This window comes from Xenopus laevis, chromosome 3S, assembly GCF_017654675.1.
Source record: "Xenopus laevis strain J_2021 chromosome 3S, Xenopus_laevis_v10.1, whole genome shotgun sequence".
In the NCBI taxonomy this organism is placed as follows: domain Eukaryota; kingdom Metazoa; phylum Chordata; class Amphibia; order Anura; family Pipidae; genus Xenopus; species Xenopus laevis.
The window spans coordinates 73,628,924-73,654,739 of NC_054376.1; the positions used below are offsets into that span (position 1 = coordinate 73,628,924).

The 25,816-nt window shown below is 38.7% G+C and overlaps 1 pseudogene; it reads right to left on the minus strand.

Moving 5' to 3' along the window:
- Positions 1-24,908, minus strand: part of LOC108712348 — a 115,723-nt pseudogene extending 90,815 nt beyond the window's left edge.
- Between the last annotated feature and the right edge of the window lie 908 nt (positions 24,909-25,816).

The window sequence follows — 25,816 nt, forward strand, 5'->3', positions numbered from 1 at the left end:
AGTACCATAGCGCTAAGCACCAATGGATCATGTGAAACCAAGGGGGCTATTTACTAAAACTTGACTTTTTCTCACTTTAATTAAAAAAAACAAAACAAAAAAAAACAAACAATTACCCAAACTCGATTTCCCTTAACAATAATTATTCTTAAATGATCAGTGTGAAAAAAAAGTTGCAACTAAAATCGAGCGTCAATTTGCATCGTTCTACTTTTTAGAATGGTTACTCTGAAAGCCCGAATTTATCGGATCATAGAAGAAAAACCAGCATAAACAGCCCAAAACTACTGAGGATCTTTACGGAATAAAAAACATGGTCCAATTGGTAAAATGACCATCTACCATTGACTTCAACATGATTTCAACAGGTTTTAGCTTAGGAGCATAATACATTTTAAAAAGAATTTAGGGTTTATTTTTCCCTCAAAAATTTTTTTGTCCTTTACAAAAATGGTGGTACCGTGTTAGCCAGTAGCAAAAATAACAAAAAAAAAAACAAATACAAAAAGTATTGTAGACATGATACCTATATTGGCTAACAATAAAAAGACATTGCAAGCTTTCAGAGCACCAAGGCCCCTTCGTCAGGCAAAATACAAATGAAAGCTAGAAAGGCACAGCATATATACTGTTAGATCAGTGAAAGGTATTCATGGGCAATAAATTGGGAAGTTACAGATAGATAGAGGTCAATTGTAGAGATAATACAATGAATTAGGGTGGGTTATAAATAGTCCAAGAGTCTGGATTCAGTCAGGTCACATAGTGTGACATGAAACGTACCCCTAAATTAAGGCCCTGTCTTAATGTGTTAAATAACTCCATACATTTGAATTCATAAATCTTCCTTTCCAATTCAGTTTTAAAGTTTCCTTTTAGAATTAAGACCTGCATTTCCTTAAGACTGTGATTTTGACTGCAGAAATGTTGCCCCACTGGTGTATCACATGATTTGGTGTTGATTTTATGTCTGTAATGGTTCATCCTTGTGCGCAATTTTTGTCCTGTTTCACCAATGTATATGCCTCCTGTATAGCACCTAGTACATGTAATCATGTATACCACATTGGATGCAGCACACGAATATTGGTCCAGAATGGTGTCGACTTTTTGTGTATTCGGAATTGCAACTTGATCTTTGCACAGGATGTATTTACAGGTTTCACACCTGTTGCTGTTGCAGGGAAATGCACCTGCTTTAGTTGTTTTAGGAAGAGCACTTCTGACAATCATTTTCTTTAGATTAGGTGGTTGTCTATAAAACAAGAGAGGTAGTGCCGGGAATATTTGTTTTAGTTGGGTATCTGTATGGAGCATGGGTTGCAGGTCTCTGGCTATTTTTCTAATAATGTTCAGTTGTGGGTACCTATTGTAGTTACCTATAACCCACAACTGAACATTATTAGAAAACTCAACTAGAAAAATTGGCAGCGTGATAAATAGGCCTCCAAATGTTCAATAAAGGAACCGCACACTGCTGAGAAAATAAACAAGGATTTACACAATAGTTGGGGATGCTGGTAAAAAGTGTAATTCTGCAATTCTTACAATAAGCAGGTTTTCATACTGCCCATTTAGCTTACCAGCTAAAGCATTGCCAGAATTTGATAGAATGATCGAGATAAGGAAGACCTTTTGGATTTTTAAACTTAATAGTCTACTAGCCCACAGTTTAAATATAGCTTTCTATTCAGCAGCTTTTCAATTTGCATGTTTTTGCATATGTTAAGCACACGAGTTTTGAACTTTATTTTTATTATTTTATTTAATGTAACCATATATGGTGGTGACAGTGGTATTTAATATTATTGCTTTATCACAGCAACATCCCTTTTGCAATGTGAATGCATCTTCTATTAGCACTGGGGAAAGAAGTGTCAAGCTGAACCATCACCATGGTTACACATCCGTTTTGCTGCATATGAGTGTATGGGTGGAGTGGTGGGATGCATGGTAAGCAATATAACACTGTTAGAATCATTTATCCAGCTTTAATTAAACATTTAAAATGTCATTCACACTGCTGTGGCCATGAGATTACCATATGTGGAATTTAATTAAAGTTTTTTAAATAATAGCAAGCATAAATATATTCCTTCAGAAGAAGCATGGTGCTTAAGGATAAAGATCAATTTGTGTATTACACACAAGGGGCATGGCCAAAAATGTTGGTACTGCATACTTTTGTTCATGGGGGCCTCATATAAATAACCTGTAAAGGGCCCTAATAATATCTGATGGTGCCCCTGCACACATGGCAGGTGCAACTTGCACTAGCATCTGTATATATACTACAAGGCTGAAATCTGTGTATCTATGAAATCTGGTGCAGTTGCATATGTATTTAAGGGCACAGTTCATTGGAGGACAGCACGAATTTAAGGGAAAACTTTATCCCCAAACAATGTACGTCTCTAGAAAAATATATTGCATAAAACAGCTAAACTGTAAAACCCTGCTTCAATTGAAGCTAGCGATTTTTACAAATACTGTACATACTTTTTTTAGTAGTATGTGCCTTTAAGTAATTGTAAATAGAAACTAGCCATTTTAAGAAATGAGGGATGCCCCTGAGATTACAGGATTCATGATGCACACAAACATACCCAGGGCATATATATACAGTATATGCGAGAACACATGAGCCAATTAATGGACAAAGCACTTTTTTTTATTCCCGCACTTCTTCCTGTTACAGTTAGAGCTGAATTATTTTTGGTCAGGTTATCTCTGAGAGTTCACAGAGAATGTTATAAAATTTGGGCACAAGGGAAAAAATGTAAAAGGGCAATACTTCCAGATATCTATATTCCAGTTTGGCAAGATTCTTTAATATGCCACTTAATATGATACAACCAGTATAATCCATAATCTGTTGGTTAATCACCTCCAAAGACCTGTTAGAACATCTTGCTGTAGATGATGTATCTGTACATTGTTCTACAATTCAGCGCAATTTGCACAAAGAACATCTGTGTGGCAGGGTGATGAGAAAGAAGCCCTTTCTGCACTCACACCACAAACAGAGTAACTTGTATGCAAAAGCTCATTTAGACAAGCCACAGTCATTTTGGAACAAAGTGCTTTGGACTGATGTGATAAAAATTTAGTTATTCGGTGAAAACAAAAAAGCACTTTGCATGGCGGAAGAAGAACACCGCATTCCAAGAAAAACATCTGCTACCTACTGTCAAATTTGTTGGAGATTCCATCGTGCTGTGGGGCTGTGTGACTAGTTCAGGGACTGGGGCTCTTGTTAAAGTCGAGGGTCGGATGAATTCTACCCAATATAAACAAATTCTTCAGGATAATGTTCAAGCATCCGTCACAAAATTGAATTACGCAGGGGTTAGATATTCCAAAAAGACTTACGGGGGAATGTAATAAAAATCGCTAACGGAAAAACTATTCGCAATGCGAAAAGTTATGCCTTTGCGCGAACAAATTTTGCTTTGTGCGAATTTAATATAGCTTTTGCGAGCCCGGAAACTGTTTAGCGACCACTTGCGACAGTGAAAGACCGTTTGCGAATTTTATAGTTTGCGCCAATGCGCAGTCAATGTAATAAAACTTCTTACTGAAAAAGTCGTTATGTTTCCTCCAAAAGATTACGACACCTTCAAGCACTTCTTATGAGTGCGCAATTAAAATTCGCAATGCACAATTAAAATTCGCAATGCGCAATTAAAATTCGCAATGCAATAACAGTTTAAGGAACAATATTACATTGCGAGATGTGGATTTTTAGTCTTATTGGTGCGAATTGTTTTGCTCTTTGCGACTTTTATTACATTCCCCTGAATGACCCTAAACACACTTCGAAATCTACAAAGGCATTTATGCAGAGGGAGAAGTACAATATTCTGGAATGGCTGTCACAGTCCCCGACTTGAATTTCATCGAAAATCTATGGGATGATTTGAAGCAGGCTGTCCATGCTCGGCAGCCATCAAATTTAACTGAACTGGAGAGATTTTGTATGCACAAATGGTCAAAAATACCGCCGTCCAGAATCCAGACACTCAAAGGCTATAGGAGGCGTCTAGAGGCTGTTACATTTGCAAAAGGAGGCTCAACAAAATCAGGGTGCCCAAATGTATGAACCTGTCTATTTTGTTATGATGCATATTGCAGATTTGATGTTAATCCAATAAATGTTATGTCACTGCTGAAATACTACGGTTTCCATAAGGCATGTTATATATTAAATGGAAGTTGCTACTTTGAAAGCTCAGCCAATCATAAACAAAACTTTAGAATTAAGAGGGGTTCCCAAACTTTTTTACATAACATATAAAAGCATAGCGTGCTCCCCAATCTACAGTGAGAGACAACTGTTGCTAGTCTACTTACCAGCATATTTGTATATATTACTGCATAAGATGTAAGACACCAAATCTATGATTACATCACTCCAAAACATTTAGTGCATGCAGTGAACCAAGTTTTGCTTAGCCTGAAATTACATTTAATTTCAGACCTATTTACATGCTTTGGAGCTTTCACCTAACACAAATAAAATGTGTAAATGTATTTATTAGCTAGTGACTTTGATTGTAGGCATGTGTAAATTATTCATCTCAATGTTAATTAGAAATGAACAAGCCAGAAATTACCAGCATACCGTGAAGCCAAGCAAATGCAAAGCCAAGAACAAGCAAAACTAGAGTGCACATGTTTAATGACTAAAGCTCCATCTGGGGGATAAGTAAGTACAAGGAAGGCAGCAATTTTGTGATAGATAGATAGATAGATAGATAGATAGATAGATAGATAGATATAGTAGCATGGTTGAGAAAATCATAGATGGAAAGTATATCCCTCCCAGAATCCTCTATGAAGCAGTACAGAGGACTGTGAAAATGAGGCTCTGAGCAGCAGTGAGTAGTGATTAGCCTCACCTGGAGTAAAAAGGTGGGGGCTCAATTAAAGCAGCTCTCTGTCCTGTCTGAGAGAGAGAGAAAGGAGAGCTATTGGGGCTGTATTGAAGAGTGTTCATTGTAACTGCATGTTACCTGTGTGTGAGCAGAAGGACTTTTTTGCTACGCACAAGTTTTTCCACAAGGAGACAAGTTCTCTGGTAGCAACAGTGTCGGACTGGGCCGGCGGGACACCGGGAAAAAACCCGGTGGGCCCCGGGCTCTTGTGGGCCCCGCCGGCCCAGATCCGCTACTTAGTTTGGCTGCGCGACCCCACTTTGTCGGGGGTCGCGGTAGAATAGAGGATCTGCGCGTGCGCACAAACGCGGCTCCGCGCGCATGCGCACTGCTCCGATGAAGCACGCCGGAGAGGCAGCGGGGCCCTGGGGCAATAGCCCCGGTGGGCCCGAAGCCCCCCAGTCCGACCCTGGGTAGCAAGGACTGGCTACCAGCTACTACCCTAAAGTGCTTGGGGAGTGAGCGGCTTCCAGGAGAAAAGCACAGGGAATGTTTTCTGCCTCCTAAAAGATTATGAACTTTTATGTTTGTGTGTAAACTGGTGTGTGGAATAAAATCACATACAAAGATCAGCTGGAAACCTGTGTACTGTCTACACTGTCTGTGTGAAAGGAGTTGCTGCTGCTACTACTACCTAAAGAGCCATCTCCCACAATAAATGATACCTCATGTCTTCTGGAGTACAACATTTTAATCTTAATCTTGTTAATCTTATATCACTGTAATATACATTTCAATCAAACCAAGGTATACTTGTTTTTCAACACAAAATAAAAAGCACTGAATTTCTATTTAATAAATCAAAGAAGCAACATTCCTAAAAAAAGAAAAAAAAAAAAAATATTAATCCATTCTATAAAAAAAACAAAACATTTCATTTGTGTGCTGATGCAGAAAAGTTGAAGCAAAGCAATGTTCATGTTAGGTGTGAAGGAGGGAAAGTATAACACTGTGTAGAGATCGGTGGGTTCTTAAGTGGTGGGCGGGTTATCGCAGAACATTTTAGTCACTTAGAGATGTTAGAGGATGGTGAAGGTGTTAAAAGCTAATCTTAAATGACACTTGGCCAGTTGAGAATCTCTCACATATTTAATAAATTCACATAAACTTTCATACAATTTCTTTTAATAAAACATTTTGCTAAAAATACCGAGGTAAAGTTTAGCGTTTCTGAGAGACTACCTGTAGTACACATAATGCTATGTTGAAACAAATGCATAGACAATAGGATTAATCTTCTGATGATGATTTCGGATTCCAACAGGACATAGTATGCATCTAGAATCCACATGCAACAAGGCACAATAATATAGTTTTACCAGGATAGATCAGAGCTAATATTGCTAAGACTGTTCAAAACTAGTTAAAAAAAACAAAATAAGAATTTTACTTATAAATTCTAGTAAAATGTTCAAAACAAAATGCTGGTAATAGGAATAAACTAGCTTTCTTTATTGACTGATTTTCTAATTCTACAGACACACAAGCATTATACACTGTTTAAAATTTAATAAAGAGAGAAAGAAAAAGAAACCTTGTTGTGACTGAGTGATGCCTTCTATCAAAGTAAAAATCCACATGAGAGCGGATTTTTATATTTATTAGATAATTTTCTCCTTCTGTTCAATTAATTCACCACTTATGCCTCTATCAATGCATTGTAACCTCTACAACTGGATCACGATTTTAATTTTACACCTTCAATTAATTGATAATGAATATTCCTGAACGTGTTATTGAATAAAACAACTATTTGTGATTTATAGCTTAGCCATACACTAGTGCAATTAAATATAAAGTGCCCATTCTTGTATAAAAACCAATAAATTCCTTTAAATTCAATACCAGCACTTTATGTTTAAAACAACCATATTTAAATACAAATTAATCACATTGACTCACTCAAGTGCCTGTGTTCCTTAATTAATTGATTATAATCAATTACTACAACTAATTTGTAAGGTGCCTGTGCTTCATAAATAATACAAATCAACCTTTTAATCCAAGTTGTTAATTAATCAATTGTGCTAATTATAAAGTGACCAGTGCTAATAGTTCATCAATTGTAAAAAATTAAATTGATGCCTCCCAATTCGGGTTTCGCCCAGTTGCTCCTTGAGGATAAGTAGGGAAAACAGAAAATAGAGAGTTGATGGAATTGCTCCCAAGATTTCCATTAATTTTCTATGTCTCTTGAAGCACCACAAAGTGGGAGAAGACAGAGACTGAAGGGCTGCAGTCGTTTTTTTTTATCTTATCTGTCTTGTTGTAAGATGCTATTTAACCCTAAAAAACCACAAACCCTCCAGTTCTTAATTCACAGAGGTGAGTAAAAGCTAAATCAATTAGAGTCAAATCTCGCCCTGACGCGCATTTCGCCACAGCTTTCTCAAAAGGCAAGTGTCTATTGGCTCCTTCCGGCATTTTTTTTTATAGCCGCGTGTTCCCTCTCCAGGCAGCGTCTCTTTTCTTTGTTGTCATTTCCGGCATTCACATTGATCATCAAGTGGTACTTCTGCCCTTGCTCTCCCGTTGCCAATGAGCGTGATTACGTTGGCGTGGGAGGCTGTACATGCAAATCTCCCTCATTGCGGTCTCCTGTCTATGCTCAATGTACAACCATAATCTTACAATTGATGAGCTTTCCTTTCTTTAGGATTCTCTAATTGGCATCTGTGTATATGATCCAGGGAGAGTGAGGTTGATAGATGGATCTTGAGGGAACCATTTTTATCATTTTCTCTGACCTTAAATATAGGCTGTAAAGAGGTTACAACATCTGGGATATCATACCCACGTATTTTAGTTTGCAGGGGCATTCAATGCAACTTTGACTACTGGCCCCATGTCATCAGGAGGTATTTAACCCGCTTGTATGTCTCAATTAATGGACATATTCCTGTAACTAGCAAGTTAAGTGTCTGTTTTACTAATAATGCAGCACAGCGCTGTTCATTTTGTACATAATGCTTCCTAAGCAACCCCAGCCCAGACACAATGAAACCATCCCAAAGTGAACCAGAGAGAGACTTTCTGTGGTCATGCAGTCATGATTCTACAGTTGACCTAAGAGCTGAATGTTGTATATTTACCAGAGAACACCACAGCTTCAGTGTAATCCGCTTGAAAAAGGAACTAAAATGTTCTGAAAGCTTATGGCCAATATGGCCTCCAGTTCCTTAGAGAACGAGTTTATATACTTTCTGACAGTCTCGGAATGATGACACTATTGGCAGCTTTAATTAAACAGGTGGCAAGACATTCTGATAATGTGCTGCAAGTTGCTCTTCTAAAATCAGTTTCCACATTTGTTCAATAATCTAATTACATTTTTTATAGATGCCAAATCTCATTAGTGTCCTTGGACACTTACCTATACACTGAGAAAGAATAACATTTAGTAAATGCAGATTCTATAACAACACTAATTCCTTTTCCACATTTCTACAGTTAATAAAAGTAATCAGTATTACATCACGTAAAGTATAAAAAAAAAGTTGAATAGTATTATTTATGGAACTCTGTATATGGGATCAAATTCAAAATAATTAATTGATGTAAGCTTACTCAGATTGGTCCTCTAAGCAGTTTTGCAATTTACATTTTTTTTTTTAGTGGTTTCTGAGATAAAACAGAAAAAGACTGTAAACTGCAAAAGTGCTTAGGAAAAAACTGGTACATCAGTACGTCTATTGACACCTTAAGCCCTAAGGGCTCTTACACATGAGCGTTTTGACCTGCGCTCCCCTGCGTTCCGTTTTTTGGCGCTCAGCCGCAGGGGAGCGCAGGAATAGACGCAAGTCATTATTTGAAATGGGGCTGTACTCACTCAGGCGCGTGTAGGCGCCGAACGCAGGAAAAATGCAGCATGTTGCGTCTGAACCTGCGTTCGGCGCCTACACGCGCCTGAGTGTGCTCCCCTGCGGCTGAACGCCAAAAAACGGAACGCAGGGGAGCGCAGGTCAAAACGCTCATGTGTAAGAGCCCTAAAGAAGTATACGTGCCAGTATGTGTCTATTGCCAACACCTTGGACATGCCTGATTTAGTAGATACATTTGCTATCTTTGCCCCTGCTGAGCAGAATCCCTGAGTGTCATTAAAGTCAGCTCTTGTATCTACAAAATGTAGAAATTAAATGTAGCAAATTGTAACAGTTCAGAATCTGCACCTGGATCATTGAGCTGCCTGACAAGCACTAGAGACAGGAACACAACTTTAAACTTAAATTTTGGGAAAATGGTAAAAAATAAAAGATGGAAAGCATTTTGAAAAAAGTTTTTGTTTATGGTGAACAGTCTGAAAACAACTGAAAAAGTGTGTTTGGAAGGTGAACAACCCCTTTAAATACACTAGATAAATGACTTGGCCCTACAAAATACACCATTGTTTAATAGAGAGTCAGTTTCTTTCAGCATTGGTTTTTGTCATATCGTTTACAATTAAATAATTATAATATCTGAACCTTATATGAAGGAGCATACTAATGAGTCAAGCTGTACAACTGCCTCATTTTAGGAGTATGCAATGGTTCATTCAATCCTTCCTGTACCAATGCAAAGAAAAATAGTCCAACATGAATGCATATATAAAAGCTCTATTAAAATGTCAATCAATAAAGTAATCACAGCTGAAGGAACACACTGAACATTGGCTCATTTATAAACACTGAGCAAATTTGCCCCCGGCTAGTAACCCAAAGTAATCAATCAGGAATTACTTACCTGGCCAGTAACCCATAGCAACAAATCAGTTATATTTTAAAGGACATTTTAACCCCACAACAAGAATTTAATCATTAACATGCCTCACTACAGTCTTCACATACCTATTACTCCCGTCCTTGAAAAGCAAAGTGCTGAGCTGTTTGGTTGATTGCAGCTTCCTGCTTCTTCTCTGCACAATCAGCCTCTCTCCCCCCTTCCTTCGGAAAGAGCCTTGACGCTTGGCGATATGCACATGCGCATTTTCTAGTAGTTAATCTTGAGCATGCACATTAAAGGACAACGAAAGGTTAACAAACATGCTGGGTCACTTTGTGACGCTGTGTAGCCCGCCCACCAGCCAATAGGAATCAATGTGCCTAGTCTCCATGGCGACACTGGATTCCTCTCCTTAAACAGGAACTGGGTTCAGGGGGTGGTATTTTGGCGCATGTGCAGCGCAGTATTATACAGTACCCGAAGGCAGAAGGGAAGCCTTTAGTTAGATGGCGGCGCGGTTTTCTTAAACAGTCTGCAACTTCAGAGCTATCTTTTATTAAGAAAGAAAATGTGTTTTGGTTAAATAAACATAGCGATTCTGGAGGGGCATATGAGTTCTACAAAACAGGACAAGAAGTAAGGTTTGCCTTTCGTTCTCCTTTAACAGCCAGCTACAAGGTTGCCATGGGTAAATGCCTAGGAGCAAATTTGCTCATTGGTTATAAATGCCCAACCCCCGTTTGTATGACAGTCCCACTATTGTTTTTCAGATTCAAAATAACTTGTTAAAAAGTCAAATTTCAAAATGTCTCACAAATCTGTAGAGCATATTAAAAAAAGATTTATTAATCACTTATAATAATAATACTGTACAAAGACATATAGATGGACTTGTAACTGAATAGTAACAAAACTGTATCAATACGGATGTATAAGTGTCCCTGTGAGATGGGATCGAGATGGAGTGGGAATCCAGAAGCAGCAAGTGGAAATGCATTCTGTCATAATATTTGGAAGAAGGCAGAAATTTAAAGAGTTTTACAACAGTTATAGGACACCCTGTTGCACAAATGGCTAAAAGGTGGCACAAGTTAGATGTCAAAAGTGGAAGACATTTCAATAAAAATATTAAATTCCAAAGTTGCATTTATATTATAGAAGTCATCTTTGATATTGGCCTTCATTATTTATTATTTTATAGTTGCTGTATTATATGCCTTCTTCTTCTACAACGTCTACATGAGCCCTGCAGCAAAAAAAAAAATTCTGTTGCTTACGTATTCATTTTGGGGATAAAGCTTCCTTTAATTTTCTTTAAACTTAAAAACCCTTTAAAGCAGTGTGTCCAACTTCTGTGGTACCGAGGGCCGGAATTTTCTATCCTAAGTGGTGGAGGGCCGATAATGGAAGCTAGTGTTGATCACTCCCCTCTTAAACCACACCCATGTTATCTCAAGAACTTCGAAGACCTTGTCTACATTAATGGTGGTAACACACCACACAAAAACAAATGGTTGGTGCTCACTGCAGGGTTATCACTCTTCACTCATATGTGAAAAATGTAAGTCATCATCTTAAATATACCATAAACATTCCCTTAAATCCATATGCCACCTCTGCCCCTGTGGAAAACACAGCACTTTATCCCCAGCACATGATTAAACATCTTAGGGGCCCCAACAAAAATTTCCAAATGCTAACAAACCCCCAGAACAAACCCTAGGCTCACGTCCCAGTGTACAGAGTAGGGTAAGCAGAATATGGAACACACAGTGGGCATAGGGCAGGCGGAGTGTGGCACATACTGGGAGCATAGGGAAGGCAGAGTATGGCACACACAGGAAGCATAGGAAAGGCAGAGTATGGCACCCACAGAGAGCATAGGGAAGGCAGAGTATGGCACCCACAGGGAGCATAGGAAAGGCAGAGTATGGCATCCACAGAGAGCATAGGGAAGGCAGAGTATGGCACCCACAGGGAGCATATGAAAGGCAGAGTATGGCACCCACAGAGAGCATAGGGAAGGCAGAGTATGGCACACACGGGGAGAATAGGGATGGCAGAGAATGGCACCCATGGGGAGCATAAGGAAGGTAGAGAATGGCACACACTCAGCATAGGGAAGGCAGAATAGAGCAGGAGACCACCCATCTAAGATGGACAGCTCATACTGTGCAACATACACTTTCTCTGAGGTATGAACAGTACAGGGCTTTAGGGGTGTAAACAATAGTGGTGTTACAGGTGTGAAAAATGAGGGCGGTTATAGGTGTGAATAATGCAGGAGCTTACTGTGTGCATTTGATGTTTACAGAATGCAGGGGTCAGTACAGATACCTTAAATCTTACACAAGGTAATGAATAACAGCAGGCAGACTTTCATGTGGGGGCTGCACAGTCTTGTGTTAAAGGAACAATAACATTGGATCAAAAAAATTTGATTTAATGTACTGTATCTCTGCTCTGGTACAACTGGTGTGTTTTACTACTATAATTTATGTAAACAAGCTGCTGTATAGCCATGGGGCAAACCACAGGTTACGTAGCAGATAATAGATGCGCTCTATAGAATCCCATTGATCGTATCTGTTATCTGCTAAGTAGCCCGTGCCTTTTCTACTTTTTCTGCTTGAATAGCTGCCCTCCTGACTACACAGCAGATTGTTTAGATAAACTAAAGAAGTGTTTCCATAGCAAACTGTTAACTTTTACCAATGCATAACAACTGTACATTATATTTGAATTACTTAAACACTTATTTTTTGGTGTTACTGTTCCATTAAGGTGAGATGCTATTTTAATACTTATGGTATGAAAATTAAATCAACATCAGTTCAAGATAGTCTTACAATATAAATATGTATTGGTAGAGAGAGAGAGAGAGAGACATTATGCCACAATTATAAAAGGTCATCTTATCCAGTTCATTGAGACTTTGAGCAGCTTTTGTGATCTCCCGGCTTACACCCTGCAGTTGACCTTGAAGTCTCTTGCTGAGATACAAAATGCGTATAATTCTTCGCAGCAAATCAAAGCGGACTATAAAAACAAAAACAAACGCATATTATGTAAAATAGGATTTAACATATCACAGTGCTTTCCTTGTATTACAATCATTTTCTCGATGGCTCTTTCCATATCCAGTACAATCTATTAATGCTCATGAAATAAACATACATTTCCAATCTAATCTGCATGCCACAGGTGATGGAGAGTTAAAAATGTAAATGCTTGCCCTTATGTATTGGATACATTAGTGACCATGGCTGCATGACCATAGTTAAACCCCACTCCCTGAAACTTTTCTGCAACCTTACAGGAGAACTAAACCCCCTCCAATAAGAAAAGCCTCAACATTCTACCCTAAACAGTACCCCTCCCTGCTCCCCCCCCCACATAGTTTGTCAGCCCTGAAAGTGCCCCTAACACTTTGCTCACATATCTGTGCAGAGTAAGTGCAGCAGAGCTCATGGGCACCACCTTCCAAATCGTCTTCTGTAAGTGGGCGCCGTATTGGCAGACGTGGAGTTGGAGCAGTCCTCCGGTTCGTACCAACTGTGCATGCGCCAAATGTGCAGAAAAATCGCCAAAGGGAAGGAAGAAGACCGGAGATCTGGAAGATGGCGCCCATGAGCTCCTCTGCGTTTACTCTACACCAATACATGAGCGACGTGTTAGGGGCACTTTCAGGGGTAATGAACTACGCAGGGGGAGGAAGCAGGAAGGGGGGGGGACTATCTAGTAGTCTATATATTTAAATCTGTATATTTATTTCAGTGAAATCCTAAAAGAGATCATCTTGTTCTTTTGTCACAATTTTGAATCCTAATTAGATCACACTGCACTAGCTCCTATTTTCAAAACAAGCGTGCCTTGGTACATTAGAAGCTTTTTCGTTTTAGTGTTTAAGTAATAAAAAATGCAACTGAATCTGCTACAGGTCTACACACCCAGAGCAACTACTCAATATGTAGCATTGCTACTATTATTGGTTTGTATGGATTACTGAACCTGGCCAAAGTTTGTGCCTTTTATTGCATATAGGGACATATTTCTACTTAAAGGGGTGGTTGTAAGGGGCCCGAAGGCTCAGACAGGAATAGCGGACCAAGGTGGAAGCACCAGTCCATCAGATCGCGGTACAGGCAAGGATTAAGAAAGAGAGTGGTCAAGTCCAGGCAATATGGTCGGTTCAAGCAGCAAGGGTTCGGTAATCAGGAACAGGCAAGGATCAATACACGAAGGTCAAGACAATAACAGTAGAAGCGCACCCAGGAACTCAGAATGAAGAACCTATTGTAGGGCAATGTGAGCAGTGTCTCAGCGTCTTTTATAGGCCTCCTTTGGCGGCAAAATTAGATGCAGTGGCGTCATGACGCTGGCGTACTCATGCATGCATTTGACGCTGGTGTCCATTCTGACGCCGACCCTTCAGCGCCGGCGACCAATCCGACGCCAGGAGGAACCACATGGAAGCCGACGCCATCTTTGGAGACGCCATCTTGGGACGCCAGGTAAGGTTTCCTTACAGTGGTTCACCTTCAAACAACTGGTTGTTTTCCGATATATCACCAGAAATAATGACTTTTTCCAATAACTTTCTATATGTCACCGTTTTTCTAATATTGAAGTGTAAAGTGTCTTTTTTCAACTTCTAAAGCAGCTCTGGGATGGGAGGTCGCCGACCCTGTTAACTGTTCTAAATAGATACATTTAGTTGATACATTTCTTATCTTTGTCCCTGCTGAGCATAACCTCTGGGTTTCATTACAGGCAGCTGTTAGAATTGATACAATAGTTGCTTATACTCGAGATGCTGTTGAGAAATGTATCAACTAAATGTTGCAAAATTGTAACAGTTTAAAGTCTACTGAGCTGCCAAACTCAGACACCACACACAGGAACATTCAACTTTAAACTTAAATTTTGGAAAAACAGTAAAAAATTAATAATGGAAAGTAATTTAAAAAAGTCCTTATTTCTGGGGAACAATCTGAAAACAACTGAAATGGAAAAAAGTGTTTGGGAGGTGAACAACCCATTTAAACTACTGCCAACAAATGATTACTTTTATACACTGCATATAACCTCGCAAGATGAACTAATTTATGGACATTCTTCCTTTTAAACTTAGTTATATATAATTATTTTAACTAAATAGTAGCAAGTAGCTACACTTATCACAGTTAAGAGAAAACACCACCAGAGAAAACTATATAATAAAGAAAAATTTCACGTGACCCCTTCTATTTTAAAAGAGCTATAACTTGGAATACATTCACATAATGGTTCTATAGATCTTCAGTAATGTAAACTGTCATAGGAAGCCTTATTTAGTACAGGTATGGACCTTTTATTCAGAATGCTTGGAACCTGCAGTTTTCTGGATACGTTAAGGAATTTGAAACTACATAACTTAAGTTTGCTTAAAAATAATTTAACCATTAATTTAACCCAATGGAATTGTTTTGAATTCTATACGGATTGATCATTGGGATATAAGTTGGGCTAAAGCACAAGATACTGTTTTATTAAAGGAAATCCTTTTTATTAAATTGAACTGCTTGAAAAAATGATCACCAGATTCGCTTTGATTAAACGTAACATTCTTCTTCAGGCCTGCATTCTTATACTTAAATAGATGGAACATAAAGAAAATATTATTGCAACACATTGTGGGGAATCACTCTAGGTAGTAGCAGCAGCAACTCCTTTCACACAGACAGTAAACAGGTTTCCAGCTGATCTTTGTGTGTGATTTTTATTCCACACACCAGTTTACACACAAACATAAAAGTTCATAATCTTTTAGGAGGCAGAAAACAAAATAGTTCCAGCTGTGCTGTTAAGGAAAAATGGCCTTTCCCCAAAGGATCCACAGCCCCACTTGGGCAATATAAGCCCAGCAAACAAAATAAACTGTTAACTCACAGTCCTTTGGAGATTCCCTGTGCTTTCCTCCTGGAAGCCGCTCACTCCCCAAACACTTTAGGTAAGTTACCGGAGAATTTGTCTCCTTGTCAAAACTTGTGTCCAGCAATACAGTCCTTATGCTCAACAACACAGGTCACATGCAGTTACACTGAAAACTTGTAACAGCCCCAATAGCTCTCCTTTCTCTCTCAGACAGGGCAGAGAGCAGCATTAATTGAGCCCCCACCTTTTTACTCCAGGTGAGGCTAATCACCTCACTGCTACTCAGAGCCTCATTTTCACATCCCTCTGCACTGCTTCATTGAGGATTCTGGGAGGGATATACTTTCCATCTATGATTTTCCCAACCATGCTACAACATGTTCTTTTAATCAAAAAGAAAAGATTAAACCTACCTGCAAACGTGCCAGCTGTGCAGTACGAGACACAATTTTGTTATATGGATCCACAATTTTTGTTCTGATTCTGGGAAAAGCAAATATGTTATTTTCTATGTTGATTTAAAATGACAAATATTATTATTATATTTTAATTAAATTCCCATGGCATGCTTAACATGTATTGTGGGTACTCAGCTACATAGTAACAACAAATAAACTACATACTGATACCACCATTTATTCTCTCTCTTGTCCTTTCTTTTCTTTTGGAAGGGGGGGGGCGGGGTGGAGGAAATGATTAAAAAATACACTGCAAAAACTATTTGCTTGGGGTGCCATGGATACATCAAAAAAAGCTTAGCCATATATAAACTATTTTATCCTCTCTTCATTCAACCTCTTTATTCTCCTAATCTGTTTTCATTACATACTATAGGCCAAATGTTAAGAGCAGGCAGGCCCACCGGAAGTTTAAAGGGGTGGTTCAACTTTCAATTAACATTTTATATGTTATAGAAGGCCCTAGTCTTTACTTAGTCTTAGTCCTTACTTATTTTTTTTATAGTTTTTTTTTAGATTATTTGCCTTTCTTTTCTACATCTTTCCAGCTTTCAAATGTGAGTTGCTGACCCTGGCAGCTATAAAACTATTGCTCTGTGACTTTACATTTGCATTATTATTGTAACTTTGTATTCCTTATCTTTCTATTCAAACCCCCTCCTATTCATATTCCACTCTCTCATTCAAAACATTGGCTAGTTGCTAAGGTAACAAAGACCCTAGTAACCAGATGCAGATTGCAGAGCTGATATAAAAAGTGCAGATCCCAGAGAGGCTGGTCTCTCTAAAGTTAGATGGACACTAAACAGGAGGCTTGGCCAACACAATAAATTGAATAATCCAGTATATGTTACTGGAGATGGCAGGCTTAAACAGTCATTTAGTTACTAAATGAAGCGCAGAGATTAATTTCTTCTTGCTTAAATTAAGTGATCAGACCCCAATGTACCTGCACTTTAACCATACTTTATAAATTAAAAATATTTACAGCAAACAACTTGCTCAGTGGATTTATGTAAAGTCTTTCAGGGGTTCAGAATAAGACAGCAGAGCACAGAAAGGGCAATTCTTGTAGAGATCTAAAATCAGTCCAGTCACAAAACTGATGGGATATACGCACATATTTAATTTACAGGTAAATAATATCACATTACATACCTATCAATTGCACTTTGCAAAGCTCCAATTCTAGTCTGCATCATTTGTAGAACTCCTACTGTATAAAAAAAAATGGAAAAATATTAGAAGAAACAGTGCAATGGTAGTAGATCTCAATCAGGGTCGATTCTAGAAAATGCTACAGTGAAACACCTGATTTTAAGTACTCTGATTTTAATTTTTCCCACATTTTACATTTTTTATTTGTGGTCCCACCAATTTATAATGCATTTTAATCGGTGCATTTCCGAGATTTTACATTATGTTTTCCAGGATTTTAAATACACATTTTGTACTGATGTTCCTTAAAATTGCTATTTGTCCTCTGTGATTGTTATTAGTGGTCAAATATAGAGGTTTAACATACTAACCAGATGTATGTTTTTGCCATGGTTCTGTCTGCAAATAGTCAATTCCAATTAGTTTGCACTTCACACAGTCCTGCACCAATTTACATTTTCCTGGATTTTACATAATTTATTCCTGAAAAAACAGTATTTCTTAAAGAGATTCTGACACCAGGAAAATTATTTTACATCTATCATAATATTGCCTTTGAAAGCTATTTATGATTTTGCCATAAAGTATTTCACAATACTTTTACATTATGCCTGTCTGATGCCCCATGTTCCTGTATGAGGGGGCAGCCATATTTGTGCAGCAGGAGTCGACAGTCTAAGATGGGACAGTGAGGTTGGCAAAACAGTCAGGTTTAGAAACTTCAACTAACAATAACTAACAAAAACAAACCTCAGCAAAAATGATCAACGTGACCTATAGGTAACTTTTAATGTACATTCATATTTTAAAATGTACTTTTTTGTGCCAGTATCACTTTAAGCATTCTAGACAATAGATCTCACATTAGTCCCATACAATTTGCATTGATTTGGTAACCCACATCTTTGTTGAGTTTTTTTTCCAGTATCAACAGGCACATACATGATACTGCTGTATTATGAGTATTTCAATCTTTACTGAAAATTTGCAAGTACCACCTGTTCAGATAGAACATGTGCAAGAAATCCTATTTGGTCTTCTAAAAAAACTCCTGAAAGCCAAGTTATAAGGTCAATTAGGGTAAGATTAGCGATGAACTTATACTTATTTTTGGTTGGAATTATGGCTTAAAGACTGAAACACCAATTATTTTCCATATCTATAACCTTGCTTTGAGCTTATCGGGTACACTGGCCAAAGGTTAGCACTAGAGGGATAAAATAAGACAAAAAAAGTCAAACAACCATTGCTATTATGGGAAAGGGGCAAGTGAAAGCAAGGAGAAGGTGTAGTCCAAACCGCTGGGAGCTCTTACCTTTCCCAGGCGCATCTAGGCCAAATTTAAGACTTGCATACATGCAGTTTAAAATAACAAAATATTTTCCTCTACTGCACATGTGGGATTCTGAATAAATACTGCAGTGATCCAATTTTTCTCAACTTACCTTCCAAAGACTCGATCCCTGTTGCTTGTGCTAAAAGGTCTTCATGCCTTTCTACTACCTACAAATAAATACAAAAAAATTATATAGTTCCAATAAGTATAAAGTAACAATTCCATATATTTAAAAAAGCATGGCTAAAATAATGTCACAATAAAATGCATGGATCACAAAAGATTTGATAACATACATAAGAATTTTGGAAAGAAAGTCACTGGTATAGTATATAGAAAAGGTTATATATGTGGATAAATTATGTGTAATTTTTTTTTGTTGTTTTGGAGGGGGTGGTGATTTTCTTAAGAAACACAACGGGTATAGTAAGATTTTGAGCAGGGCTGATCCTATCAAATGTGGGGCCCAATTGGGACCATGTTGGCGGGGCCCCTAGACAAAGTGTTGCTGGCTACTGACACACCAAGTATTTAGGAAAATAAGGGCATACAGGCACAAAATAGAAAGGAAAGGGGCAGACAAGGTAAGAGAGTGAGAGGGATGAAATAGGGGCACATAATAGGGGCACACAGGGTAAGAGAGAGAGGGAGGAAATAGGAGAGTGGACTCGGCCATTTAGTTTGGGGAAGGCTGGGCCGATTCAGCTTGGGAGCAGGCTTGGTTGGATTGGGGGCAGGCAGGGCCTATCAAGGTTGGCGGAAAGCTGGGCCTATGAGAGTTGGGGGCAGGCTAGACCTATGGAGTTGGGGGATAGGCTGGATTATCAGAGTTGGGGGTGGGCTGGACCTATGGATTTGGGGATGGGCTGGACTCTCAAAGTTGGGGGCAGGCCAGGCAGCATCATGTGCTGAGGGAAATATTATCTGTGCTGCCCTGTGGTGCGGGGCCCCCAGAGGTGCGGGGCCCTATTGGGCCCAATTGGTCCAATAGGCCTAAAGCCGGCCCTGATTTTGAGCATGTCCCATATTCCTAGGAAAATATAAACTTACAATCACACAAACTGACATTACATCCAGAATGGCTCGTATATATATATATATATATATATATATATATATATATATATATATATATATATATATATATATGGGCGAGTCATTCTGGATTAAATGCATGCACATCCATGCGAAGAAAGATGAAGAAGAAATACAATAGCTCTGAGGTTCTTACTGAGTAGAACTCTGGGCCGGAGAGCTTTCTGCTGATAGGCGCACCTCCCAGGGGTATCAGGTAAACGAAAACAGTCACTAAGGGATGGCAAACTTTTCTTCTCTATGAACGGGGAATTAAAGCCACAAGTTCCTGCTGCCTATCATAACAATGTATAATAAATAATAAGATCACCTTCCTTCCCTCCTCCTTCCCGCCACTGTTTTTGCCCTGGGCAAAGCAATCAAATGCGAAGAGAAAAAAAATTAACAGAAAAAAATCAGAATTGACTATAAGTATAATGAAGTGAACCAGTGTTCATCTGAAGTCACATACTATCTGTAGTCTAAGGAAAGTAACAGATTTTATTTGGTCCTACATTCCAAGAGAAATATAAACTTATCACACTCACGGATATTACTTTCTGTACAGTATTCAGCTGAAGACACACACACCATCAGTGTAAACTGCTTAAATTTAAAGAAAGGAGGGCATGCATACAAAAAATGACTACAGGTATGGAATCCGTTATCTGGAAACCCATTATCCAGAAAGATCTGAATTATGGAAAGACAGCCTCCCACAAATTTCATTAAAATCAAATAATCCTACTTTTTAAAAATGATCAGCTTTTTCTCTGTAATAATAAAACAGTACTTTGTACTTGATCCCAACTTAGATATAATAACCATATATACTCAAGTATAAGCCGACCCGAGTATAAGCCGAGGTACCTAAGTTTACCTCCGAAAACTGGGAAAACTTATTGACTCGAGTATAAGCCTAGACACAACTACAGCCCTGTCTTCCAGCAGCGCACATTCCGCCAAAGCGACCCCCCCAACGATCAACCGGACTTCTTTGCAAAGTTGATGGTGACAGAGAATTTAGAAACAAGGTTTGTGCTACTGCCACATCATAATGAATAAATGTGGTACCACTTAATGAAGTAAATAAATAAATATTTAAATAAAAAAATACCAAATAGAGTAAAGAATGAAGGAGAAAACACCCGCAGTTCACCTCAGTCCCAAGGTGCAAAATCAAAATTACTGTGTCCAAACGGAATGTGAGGATCTCCAAAAAATGCAAAAACAAATGTAAAAAGATCATGTCCTAATAAATTTTCTACTTTTTACATTTGTTTTTGCATTTTTTGGAGATCCTCACATTCCGTTTGGTGACAGAGAATTGCCAAACGGATTACTGTGTGCATTGTCCCACTGTCCCACTACCATGTGCAGAGGGTGCTGTGTGATATTGCCATCACTGTTAATCTTTCGTATAACCAACAGAGGTTGCTGTGTGATATTGCAGTCACTGTTATTCTTTCATATAACCAACAGAGGGCGCTGTGTGATATTGCAGTCACTGTTATTCTTTCATATAACCAACAGAGAGCGCACTGTTATTCTTTCATATAACCAACAGAGGGCGCTGTGTGATATTGCAGTCACTGTTATTCTATCATATAACCAACAGAGGGTGCTGTGTGATATTGCAGTCACTGTTATTCTTTCATATAACCAACAGATGGCGCTGTGTGATATTGCAGTCACTGTTATTCTTTCATATAACCAACAGATGGCGCTGTGTGATATTGCAGTCACTGTTATTCTTTCATATAACCAACAGAGGGAGCACTGTTATTCTTTCATATAACCAACAGATGGCACTGTGTGAGATTGCAGTCACTGTTATTCTTTCATATAACCAACAGAGGGCGCTGTGTGATATTGCAGTCTCTCCCCAAGCGAACTGTTGGTATAGGAATGATTAAAAGTGACTGCAATCTTAGCTACTGCCCGCATTACCTGTACACGTATGGGATCTATTATCCAGAAACCTGTTATCCAGAATGCTCTGAATTACGGAAAGGCTGTCTTCCTTAGACTCCATTGCAAAAAACGAATCCAAATTATTAAAAATGTTTTCCTTTTTCTCTGTAGTAATAAAACAGTACCTTGTACAATATCAAAACAAAGATATAATTAATCTTTATTGGAATCAAAACCAGCTTATTGGGTTTATTTAATGTTTAAATGATTTTCTAGTAGAGTTAAGGTACGAAGATTCAAATTACAGAAAGATCCGTTATCCGTGTAACCCCATGTCCCGAACATTCTGGATAACAGGTCCCATACCTATATTTCATAAGCTGGCACAAAACTGGAATTCACTCCAAAATAGATGCAAATAAAAAGTTTTATTATGCAAAAAGGAACATCTCAGAGGGTGGCCTTACACGTTTCGTGCCTTATGGGCACTTAATCATATTCTATATAATGCATACATATGCATATATTATGATGGGTGCAAAGGTTTATGCTGTTTTCCTTAGGTTAGTTATAACTACCATGACTATTTTAAACAAAAAAGACCACTATTAAGCACCATTTAGCAGAGTTATTCTGCAGGCCAAGCTTCAATGTGGTTGTAGGACCCTCACACCCGTCTTTTAAATGGTGGACTTATGCCTTATGTTGGTCTGGGCAGTCTCTCTCCTTTAAAAGCCTCAAGCAATGTTGAGCTGTTGAGAAGCTAAGCTTAGGAGGTCTTCACAAATTAGCAAGCAGAAAATGAAGTTCATTTGTCATAGAAACTAATGCTACAAGGCTGTGTTAAATTCTGATGAAAACAACACTATTATATGCACTGTCTTGTAATGTGAATCTGAATGATCTGCTTATCAGCCTTGTGTGTTGGTGTGCTTGTATGTGTGTGTGTGTATAAACACACACACACACACACACACACAAGATAAGGCATCTGATAACAGCAAAGAGTATGTGCTGTGAATCATCGGAACAAAAGAAAGAAAGCTACTGTGGGAATCTTCTCTACTAAAGGGCATTGGATCTTGAGCTGGTACAGAACACCAAAATGAAATGAGCAGCATTTGTAACCTACTTATTAGTTTTAGCTCTCTTTTAAGTAACCATACAGGGCACTAGCCACTGTGTGGTTTCAAACAAATAAAGCCCTAAATACGCTTTTAGTATAAAATTGCAAATTACCTGCAAATGTAGTTCTTTATCAAGCAGACTGATACCTTGAGCCAATTTTGCCAATTGTTCTGCTATGACAGCTTGATGAATGGACTGAGAGGTGTAGATTTTAACATCAAAGTCATCTTTAACAAAATCAGTATTACATTCTGCAATAGAAAATAAGGTTATATATTACTTGTAACACATTTCAAAGGAAAAAGTATTTAGCATTATTACATACAGTAGTTCAGACAATGCTCATATTGATATTTCTTACAGAAATGGCACATAGGGAATATGTTGCCTGCAATAGCCGTTTCTACCTGAAAATGTGTAATGATATAAGCCAAAAATCACTCCTATGTTCAGTGTTGGACTGGGACAGCAGGGGCCCCCCCAAAAACCTTTGACTAGGGGCCCACCAATGAATCTTAGACCAGGGGCCCACTCTCAGTACTATTATTCTTCCTCTCCTCACTCAACCTCTATTCTCCTAGTCTCTTTCTTTTACATACTATAATCTATTATTCCATCTATTTAGCCTCTTTGCTCTCATAGAATTTGGGAATAGCCATGAAATATGCCAAATGTTTATCAGCATGAGGGCCCACTGACACCTTGGCCCACCGGGACTTTCCCTGGTATCCCGGTGGGCCAGTCAGACACTGCCTGTGTTTCCCATTACTGCCAGTGTGGGCAGTTTATTTTATCAGCTTATGTGAATAGGTCTTGTTCTTTTTTACCTGTTGTTTAAATAAAAAATAAGTAAGGTTTTTATTATCTGTTATGTTAAACAGGACAAAATTAGCAACTGAAAATAAGACATATTCTACTTCAGGTATGCAAAAGCACAATAAAAATAAAAATCTGCAGGTCAGTGGCATAATTACCGATGACCACCCCCCTCTATCAAAAAAAATCTATAGGTGATGCCCATGGAGCACATTTAGTGCCCCACTGGCCAGCTGCCCACCTCCTGCTTCTTATGGAGGGGTCCATTCAAAAGTCGTCCATATAAACAAATCCCAGACTTTCCCCAAATGCAGTCTGTCAGGCTCTTTATACAGAGGTTTTTTCAGTGTACTAGTAATTTGTACAAATGTGACTTTACTTTCAATTTCAGACTTTGAACTCACATGACTTACAGCATAAAAGTATCTAATAACACAGTCTGCATGGTTAGATATTAAAACTGAAGTTGCATGAATTCCATAGAAAGTTCATAGAAATTCATAGAAAGTTACACAGAAAACTCTCCTGGGCCACAATAATACGAGCCAGCAACTTACAGGTTAGACACACCTTTTAAAATAACAAAAGTAAGAACCTGACAACTGATTTTGTTTTGCCTGAAACATAAAAAGTCATCCACCGAACATAAAACAAAATATGTAGGTTGTAACGTGACACAATTTATCATGCAAAAGTTGACAAAAGACAGGTTGTCTGACAAGTTATTGTATTTTAGTATAACAAACCAGTTTAGGCATAGAATTGCTGATCCCTGCTATATTTTGGGTCAGGAGTCTGGTATGCGCAGACTAATACCCTCACCCTTTCTCAAAGGCTTATTGTCAAATATAATATGCAACTCCACTGAACTCTATAACCTTCTACAAACATACCGGGGCTCATTTATCAACACTGGGCAAATTTGCCCATGGGCAGTTACCTACAGCAACCTATAGCTTTTTGAAACCAGCTGCAAGTAGAACAATGAATGCAGCAATCTCATTGGTTGCCATGGGTTACTGCCCATGAGCAAATGTGCCCAGTGTTGATAAATGAGCCCCACTGTATCTCTGAACATTATATTAATTATTATCTTCAAACAATCCACGAAGTTTCAGGTTCGGTGCTCCTTTCTGCTGATAATCTGTCCTTAAAAGAAAGCAGCCAGTGAATACACTCGGTTCGCATACAGTTGTACTACAGCTCACAAGTCCTCAAATGTAGAATGCTGGGGTTTGTAACTCAGCAACAACTGTGTAGCAGGATATAGAAGACAACTAACTAGGTCCAAAGTTTCAGGGTTTTCTATACAAAGACCAGGAGAGCAAGCAGCAGTTGAATTTGTACTGCTTTATAAGAACTCACCGTCACGCAGCATTTCACTGAGAGATACAGGACCCCCTAACCCTAACTCCACATTCTGCCTTACTTCCATGTTGGCTCTGCTAAGCTGTCACTGCCAACCAGCATCCCAGTGTGACGTAGTATTTGTGTGCCGTTTCTGTCGCTCATAGAGTTACGTCACGACTATGCGCAGCGTGGATTTTATTATTATTAATATGTATTTATATAGCGCCGACATATTGCGTAGCACTGTAAAGTAAATGTGATTATACAACTACATCACATGAATTACATATATAGAATATATGGAGTAACAAACATCACAATCAATAAAGGTACAAAAAGGTGAGGAAGGCCCTATGCATAGGCATACAGTCTAAAGGGAAGGGAGTAATACACAAGGTGTGGGAGTGGGCAAGATCGAATTAAGTGGGTGAGAAATGTGGTACTGTATGTGCTGTTGCGTTTGGTAGTTAAGCAGAGTGAGGGTAGGCTTCTCGAAAGAAGTGAGTTTTCAGAGATTTTTTGAAAGCAGAAAGGTTGGGAGAAAGTCGGACAGACCGTGGGAGAGAGTTCCAGAGGAGGGGTGCAGCCCTTGCAAAGTCTTGAATGTGAGCATGTGAGATTTAAGGAGAGAAGAGTTGAGTAGCAGGTCAGTAGAGGACCGTAGTAAGCGAGTGGGTGAGTATATAGAGATGAGTTCAGAGATGTAGGGTGGGGCAGAGTTATGAAGTGCTTTGAAAGTCAGTGTCATTATTTTGAATTTGATTCTGAAAGGTAACGGAAGCCAGTGCAGGGATTGACAGAATGGCGAGGCAGAGGAGGAGCGGTTGCTGAGGTGTATGAGCCTCGCAGCAGTGTTCATTATGGACTGGAGAGGTGACAGTCTCTGGAGGGGGAGGCCAATTAAAAGAGAGTTACAGTAGTCTAGACGCGATATGATGAGAGAGTGAATAAGAATTTTGGCAGCGTCTTGGGTGATAAATGATCGTATTTTAGATATGTTCCTTAGGTGGAAGTGACATGATTTAATA